The sequence below is a fragment of the Corythoichthys intestinalis genome, chromosome 3 (genome assembly GCF_030265065.1).
Source record: "Corythoichthys intestinalis isolate RoL2023-P3 chromosome 3, ASM3026506v1, whole genome shotgun sequence".
In the NCBI taxonomy this organism is placed as follows: Eukaryota; Metazoa; Chordata; class Actinopteri; order Syngnathiformes; family Syngnathidae; genus Corythoichthys; species Corythoichthys intestinalis.
In genome coordinates this window covers 30098974-30107297 of record NC_080397.1, presented here as the reverse complement: position 1 = coordinate 30107297, position 8324 = coordinate 30098974, and positions in this window count along the sequence as shown.

Sequence of the window (8324 nt, the reverse complement as noted above, 5' to 3'; positions counted from 1 at the left end):
GGACAAGCCACTGTTTGTCCCTAATAGGAAATGAATGGAAATCGTGTACGAAGGAGATGTTTACAGAGCTAAACCTACCAATTCTCTCCGAGAATGATGTGCCTGGTGCCAAATTCACTGGAAAAGATGTGGAAGAACATAAAAATGTTCAGTTAAAGAGATGGCTTTAGTGTCGAAGGCTAAAAAAGACGAAAAAAACGAGCGACCTAAGCATAGCTTTAGCTTTTTTATCGACGCGACTGACAATGACATTCTCCTGTTTCAACAAGCTATCCTTTACCATCAGCCCTGTCTTTCTTATATATCCTCTGGTTGTCCTATGTCTCTTACCGTTCTTGGGGGTAATTTAGTTAGCATTGTGTAGCGATCGCAAATGCTACTCAGTGACAGCCAACGAACACTTTTAATTTTTTCATTGATAACACATCTTAATCCTATAATTTATTTACACTTCCCCCTTACTAAAGTTGTTTTATCAGATACCATTGTAATTCTTTTCAGGTCATTCATTGTCAGACAGAAGCAGTACGGCACAAGGTTACGCTAAAAAAATAAGTTAAAACTATAAAAATGGCTTACCTCTTTGTCCTCTGAAACACCATGCCAACCCAACATAATGTTTACTGCATATGAAATGTGAACAGATTCACCGAGCTGGTGTTAAAGTCCTCGCAAGTTGATTCGGTCTTCACATTTTTTCCTCCCGAGTTTTTGGTTTCCGGAAACGTAGGAAGAAAACATCCTTCATGTGTCGTAATGTCTAGAGTCGTTTCTACAAGTTCCAAAAAAGCAATGCGTGATCGGCATGTTCGTTTTTGAAAGATTACCGGAGAAAAGTAGCACAAATTACATTGTGTCTATGAGAGGGCGGGTCTATAATGTCCCACTTCGGCTTTACTTCCGCTTTACGATGCAACGTCACGGTCTGAAAATAGCCTGCGTGCGGTACGCCATTACAAATGCTTTGGTAGTAATATCTTCATTTAGTTTTCTTGCAATGAGAAAACACAAAAGAGAATGGGAAAAAATTAAATCATTATCATCATTTTACACATAACTCCAAAAATGGGCTGGACAAAAGTATTGACACCCTTTGAAAAATTATGTGATGCTTCTCTAATTTGTGTAATTAACAGCACCTGTTCCTTACCTGTGGCACATAACAGGAGGTGGCAATAACTACATCACACTTGCATCCAGTTAAAATGGATTCAAGTTGATTCACCCTCTGTCTTGTGTCCTTGTGTGTACCACATTAAGCATGGAGAAAAGAAAGAAGACCAAAAACAGTCTGAGGACTTCAGAAGCAAAATAGTGAGGAAGCATGGGCCATCTCAAGGCAAGTCTATCTCCAAAAGACCTGAATGTTCCTGTGTCTACCATGCGCAGTGTCATCAATAAGTGTAAAGCCCATGGCACTGTGGCTAACCTCCCTAGATGTGGACGGAAAAGGAAAATTGACGAGAGATTTCAACGAAAGATTGTGCGGATGGTGGATAAAGAACCTCGACTAACATCCAAACAAGTTCAAGCTGTCCTGCTGTCAGAGTCAACAGTGTCAACCTGTACTATCCGTTGGCATCTGAATGAAAAGGGCTCTATGGTAGGATACCCAGGAAGACCCCACTTCTGACCCAGAGACATAAAAAGTTTTGGAGGAATGTTCTCTGGTCAAAAGTAGAGTTTTTGCGAAAAGGCATCAACATAGAGTTTACAGGGAAAAAAACAAAGCCTTCAAAGAAAAGAGCACGGTCCCCACAGTCAAACGTGGCGGAGGTTCCCTGATTTTTTGGTTTTGCTTTGCTTCCTCTGGCACTACACTGCTTGACCGTGTGCATGGCTTGGTAGTCTGAAGACTACCAAAAAAAAAAATTCTGCATAATGTAGGGCCCCGTGGGTCTCCCTCAGAGGTCATGGGTCTTCAAGCAGGACAATGGCCCAAAACACATTTCAAAAAGCACTAGAAAATGGTTTGAGAGAAAGCACTGGAGACTTCTAAAGTGGCCAGCAATGAGTCCAGACCTGAATCTAATAGAACACCTGTGGAGAGATCTGAAAATGGCAATTTGGAAAAGGCACCCTTCAAATATCAGAGACCTGGAGCAGTTGGCCAAAGAAGAATGGTCTAAAATTCCAGCAGAGCATTGTAAGAAACTCATTGATGGACACCGGAAGTGGTTGTTCGCAGTTATTTTGTCCAAGTATTAGGCTGAGGGTGCCAATACTTTTGTCCGGCCCCTTTTGGAGTTTTGTGTAAAATGATAATGATGTAATTTTTTTTTCATTCTCTTGTGTTTTGTCATTGCAAGCAAAATTAATGAATATGTTACTACCACTGCATTTGTAATTGCACTCATTTTAATGTGATTTGCAAATGATTGTATTCTGTTTTATTTTGTTTGTACTTTAGAATTTCAAGTTCAGGGGACAGACACGCTATGATTGGATGATAATTAATTATAATATTGAGAGAGCAAAGCAACACAGAAGAGCCTTTTAAGTAAATACTTGAGCCTAGGTTAAAAGCACTTGGGTGTCAAGATTCTATCTCACTTTGCCAACAAGCCACTCTGAGACTTGCTCATCCGTCGCTCAACATGTAACGAATGAATGGACAGAATTCTTTGCCTTGATAATGCAATGAGAATATAGTCTCACTCCAAGAGCCACTGCTTAGGTGTAAAATAAATTTAGAACTTAAAATAATAAGTTACTGATTTTTCCAAAACTGTATTATATTATTAAATAATTCGCTGCCATTGACAATGATAGATGTCCAATCACTTGCTTTGAATCATCACAGCCAACCCTCCCAGGCCAGGGTGCTACAAAAACTAAAACATTCACTTTACATTGTATTTAAATAATACTAACATCAATGTGTTTGATCAAGCAAATGGTTGATACATTCATTAGTCCTCAAGTATGTTAATATGACAAGTGTACTCTTTATTTGAGTACAAAAGCAGCCTTTGGCAAAATAGCGTCCATTGTTTAAATTAACTTTGCTGACAAGTGTGACTTTTTAATCATTTTTATCACGAGGAATGCAAATTCAGTGCACGTTAAATCCAGGTACGGAATAACAAATACGCTGCATGTTACAATATGTGATGAGAAATGAAAAATTTTAAAAAATAGTTTTGGCTTGAGAAATTCTCACGAGCACATTAGGGATGTGACAAAATATCGAAATGGTGATATATCTTGATACTTTGCACCAAAAGGTTATCGATATGCTGACGCCAAGAATCGAGTTATCATTTTAAAAAGGTGTCAATCTTTTAAAAAAAAAAAATAAGAAGAAGAAGAAGAAACCAACAAGTTGCTACCTAAATCTTCCACCATAATAGTATCTAAGTTAACTTTATGGCTGCCATTGAAAAATAAAAATCTTCATCTCCATAAAGCTTTTCAGCAGATGGAAGCATGAAGTGCTCCAAAATCTCGTGATAGGTAGCTGCATTGACCTTGCCCTTGATAAAACACAGTAGACCAACAGCAGCAGCTGACATGGCCACCCCAGAACATCACTGACTGTGGGTACTTGACACTGGACTTCAGGCATTTTGGCATTTCCTTCTCCCCAGTCTTCCTCCAAACTCTGGCACATTGATTTCCGAATGACAAGCAAAATTTGCTTTCGTCTGAAAAAAGTACTTTGGGCCACTGAGCAACAGTCCAGTGCTGCTTCTCTGTAGCCCAGGTCAGCCGCTTCTGCCGCTGTTTCAGGTTCAAAAGTGGCTTGACCTGGGGAATGTGGCACTTGTAGCCCATTTCCAGCACACACCTGTGACGGTGGCTCTGGATGTTTCTACTCCAGACTCAGTCCACTGTTTCTCCAGGTCCCCCAAGGTCTGGAATCGGCCCTTCCCCACAATCTTTCTCAGGGTGCGGTCACCTCTTCTGGTTGTGCAGCGTGTCCTGCCACATTTTTTCCTTTCCACAGACTTCCCACTGAGGTGCCTTGATACAGCACTCTGGGAACAGCCTATTCGCTCAGTAATTTCTTTCTGTGTCTTAGCTTCTTGCTTGAGGGTGTTAACATTGCCTTCTGGACAGCAGTCAGGTCGGCAGTCTTGCCATGGTTGCGGTTTTGAGTAATGAACCAGGCTGGGAGTTTTTAAAAGCCTCAGGAATCTTTCGCAGGGTTTTTGAGTTAATTCATTGATTCAAATTATTAGGTTAGTAGCTTCTTTAGAGTAACTTGTCATGATATGCAAATTTTTTTAGATAGTTTTTTTGTTTTTTCTTGACTTTTTTGCCAAAATCATCAATATTAAAACAATAAAAGGCTTGAACTACTTCAGGTGTGTAATGAATCTAAATATATGAAATATATGAAAGTCTAATGTTTATCAGTACATTACAGAAAATAATGAACTTTATCACAATATGCTATTTCTTTTAGAGGGACCGGTATATAGTAAAATCAGTCAGCGTCAAAATGCTTCCTTTAGAGACTGTTTATCAGGTAACTACATGGGCTCTTTTTTCTGAATCCAACTGTGGTGAAGTACATAAAATAATCATGAATATGAAGAATTCAAATTCAGCTGTAGCAGATGGAATATCCAATAAAATTCTCAAAAGCATCGCCAACATTATTACTGCACCTCTTACCCACTGCATCAATCTATCTCTACTCTCTGGAGTGGTGCCACAAATAGCAAAAACTGCATGAATCCCACCAATCTTTAAATCTGGATTTCAAAATAATCTGAACAATTAGCGACCAATATCAATTCTGCCTACCCTCTCCAAGGTTTTAGAAAGAGTAGTCCACAACAAACTCAATAACTATCTAGACAAGCTAAACATAATTGTCCAATCACAATATGGATTCAGAAAGGAAAATACTACATATTTGGCAGTACTTGACTTAACTGAAAAAGTCTACAATCCAATTGACAAAGGTGACTACGGAGTTGGCATTTTTTGGACCTATCCAAAGCATTTCACACCATTAAGACTGAAATACTCATCAATAAACTGCAAAATTATGGGATTAGAAGCGTAGCACTAGACTGGTTCTGTAGTTATCTGTCTGGAAGGCATCAGTTTGTCAACATTAATAATTTTGAATCATCATACAAACTCATCAACCATGGGGTCCCCCAGGGCTTCATCTTAGGGCCGCTACTCTTCAACCTGTATATTAATGATTATGTTAAGTCCTCATTCGTTTTACATAAAGTAATATTTGCTGACAATACAAATTTGTTCTTTTCCTATAAAAATCCAACTGCACTTGAGCAAATCATGAATAGTGATTTACAGACAATTGACACATGGCTAAAAGGTAACAAACTATCTCTAAATATCAATCAAACAAATTACATTGTGTTTCACTCCATTAAAAAAAGCCACTAAACAAATCTGCCTAAACATAAATGGAGAAAACATTGAAAGAGTCGGCCCTACAAAATTCCTGGGGGTCCATATTGATGAATACCTTATTTTAAAAAACATATTGATGATCTTACAAATAAACTGTCAAAATATGCTGCTCTGTTTTTTAAACTGAGACATTATCTCCCACTCTCTGCATGTCTCATTCCGTATAAATCTTTGTTTGAACCTCATTTACAATACTGTAATATAATATGGTGCAACTCATATCCAATTTATCTAGATTACTTGAAATACTGCAGGAAAAAAAGTTATACGTGCCCTAACATGGTCTGAGTTTAATGCTCCAACTAAAATAATTTTTCACCGCCACTACCTTCCGAGGCTTAAAGACCACATCTACTAGTATTATCAAAATGCTTGTGTAATGTACCAGATCATCTATAGACTAAACCATAAATTAGATGACCTCATCCCAATCTGTACTTCTCAGCACAAATATACTTCCGGAACAAAAAATCAAATCACTTGGAAAAAATGAAGGCTGAAGTGTACGAGCTTTGGCATTGTGTGCAGAGGAACACAGATTTGAAATGAACTTGACGAAACACTTAAAATATCACACTCCATCTCAATCTGTAAGAAAAAAACTTAAAATTCATCTCCTTGCAATGTACAGTGGGGCAAATAAGTACTTAGTCAACCACCAATTGTGCAAGTTCTCCTACTTGAAAAGATTAGAGAGGCCTGTAATTGTCAACATGGGTAAACCTCAACCATGAGAGACAGAATGTGGGGGGGGGGAAACAGAAAATCACATTGTTTGATTTTTGAAAAATTTATTTCAAAATTAGAGTGGAAAATAAGTATTTGGTCACCTACAAACAAGCAAGATTTCTGGCCGTCAAAGAGGTCTGACTTCTTCTAATGAGGTCTAACAAGGTCTAACGAGGCTCCACTCGTTACCTGTATTAATGGCACCTGTTTTAACTCATTATCGGTATAAAAGACACCTGTCCACAATCTCAGTCAGTAACACTCCAAACTCCACTATGGCAAAGACCAAAGAGCTGTCAAAGGACACCAGAGACAAAATTGTAGACCTGCACCAGGCTGGGAAGACTGAATGTGCAATAGGTAAAACGCTTGGCGTAAAGACATCAACTGTGGGAGCAATTATTAGAAAATGGAAGACATACAACACCACTGATAATCTCACTTGATCTGGGGCTTCATGCAAGATCTCACCCAGTGGCATCAAAATGATAACAAGAACGGTGAGCAAAAATCCCAGAACCACACGGGGGGACCTAGTGAATGACCTACAGAGAGCTGGGACCATAGTAACAAAGGCTACTATCAATAAAACAATGCGCCGCCAGGGACTCAAATCCTGCACTGCCAGACATGTTCCCCTGCTGAAGCCAGTACACGTCCAGGCCCGTCTGCGGTTCGCTAGAGAGCTTTTGGATGATCCAGAAGAGGACTGGGAGAATGTGTTATGGTCAGATGAAACCATAATAGAACGTTTAGGTAGAAACACAGTATCTTGTGTTTGGAGGAGAAAGAATACTGAATTGCACCCGAAGAACACCATACCCACTGTGAAGCATGGGGGTGGAAACATCATGCTTTGGGGCTGTTTTTCTGCAAAGGGACCAGGATGAATGATCTGTGTAAAGGAAAGAATGAATGGGGCCATGTATTGAAAGATTTTGAGTGAAGATCTCCTTCCATCAGCAAGGGCATTGAAGATGAGACGTGGCTGGGTCTTTCAGCATGACAATGATCCCAAACGCACAGCCAGGGAAACAAAGGAGTGGCTTTGTAAGAAGCATTTCAAGGTCCTGGAGTGGCCTAGCTAGTCTCCAGATCTCAACCTCATAGAAAATCTGTGGAGGGAGTTGAAAGTCCGTGTTGCCCAACGATAGCCCCAAAACATCACTGCTCTAGAGTAGATCTGCATGGAGGAATGGGCTAAAACACCAGCAACCGTGTGTGAAAAGCTTGTGAAGAGTTACAGAAAACGTTTGGCCTCCGTCATTGCCAACAAAGCGTACATAACAATGTATTGAGATGAACTTTTGGTATTGACCAAATACTTATTTTCCACCATGATTTGTAAATAAATTCTTTAAAAATCAAACAATGTGATTTTCTGTTTTTTTTCCCCCACATTCTGTCTCTCATGGTTGAGGTTTACCCATGTTGACAATTACAGGCATCTCTAATATTTTCAAGTGGGAGAACTTGCACAGTTAGTGGTTGGCTAAATACTTATTTGCCCCACTGTATGTATAATATGCTGATTCTTTGAATAACATTACTAAAGTGTCTCATATCAAATCCAATGTAACCAGAATTTTGAAATTGTCCATAGTTAATTCTATGTATGTGTACGGATGTGTGTGTATGTATGCTGTCCATCTGGGCCCCTGCTAAAAGCTTTAAATAGCTTCTTTTGAGGGTCCTTTTCACGCATCTTATCATATGAACTGTTTACATATGGCCATGTACTGTATCTTCATGTGTGAATAAACATGAACTGAAGTTACGCGAAAGTCTCAATTCTTTGCCCTGAAGTCCTGATTCAAGTCCCAAGTCAACATAGACAAGTCATGAGTAAAGTTTGTTAAGACCTATTTTGACTGTTTATTGATTTTATAAAGCAAAAGTAATGACTATCACTGCTGTGTATTCACCGTTAAGGTCCTTAGTCTTTTTTTTCTAATACTTTTTATTTTGTCTCTATATACCATGTAACAATGTTTAATTAACATGCCCTGGGAATCTGTCTCTATATACCATGTAAAAATGTTTAATCAACATGCCCTGGGAATCTGTCTCTATATACCATGTAAAAATGTTTAATTAACACACCCTGGGAATCTGGGTATCAAGTCTTTTTAAATTTTGTTAAGTCGAGTCTTAAGTCTGCAAATTAATGAACCGAATCTGACTCGAAATCAAGT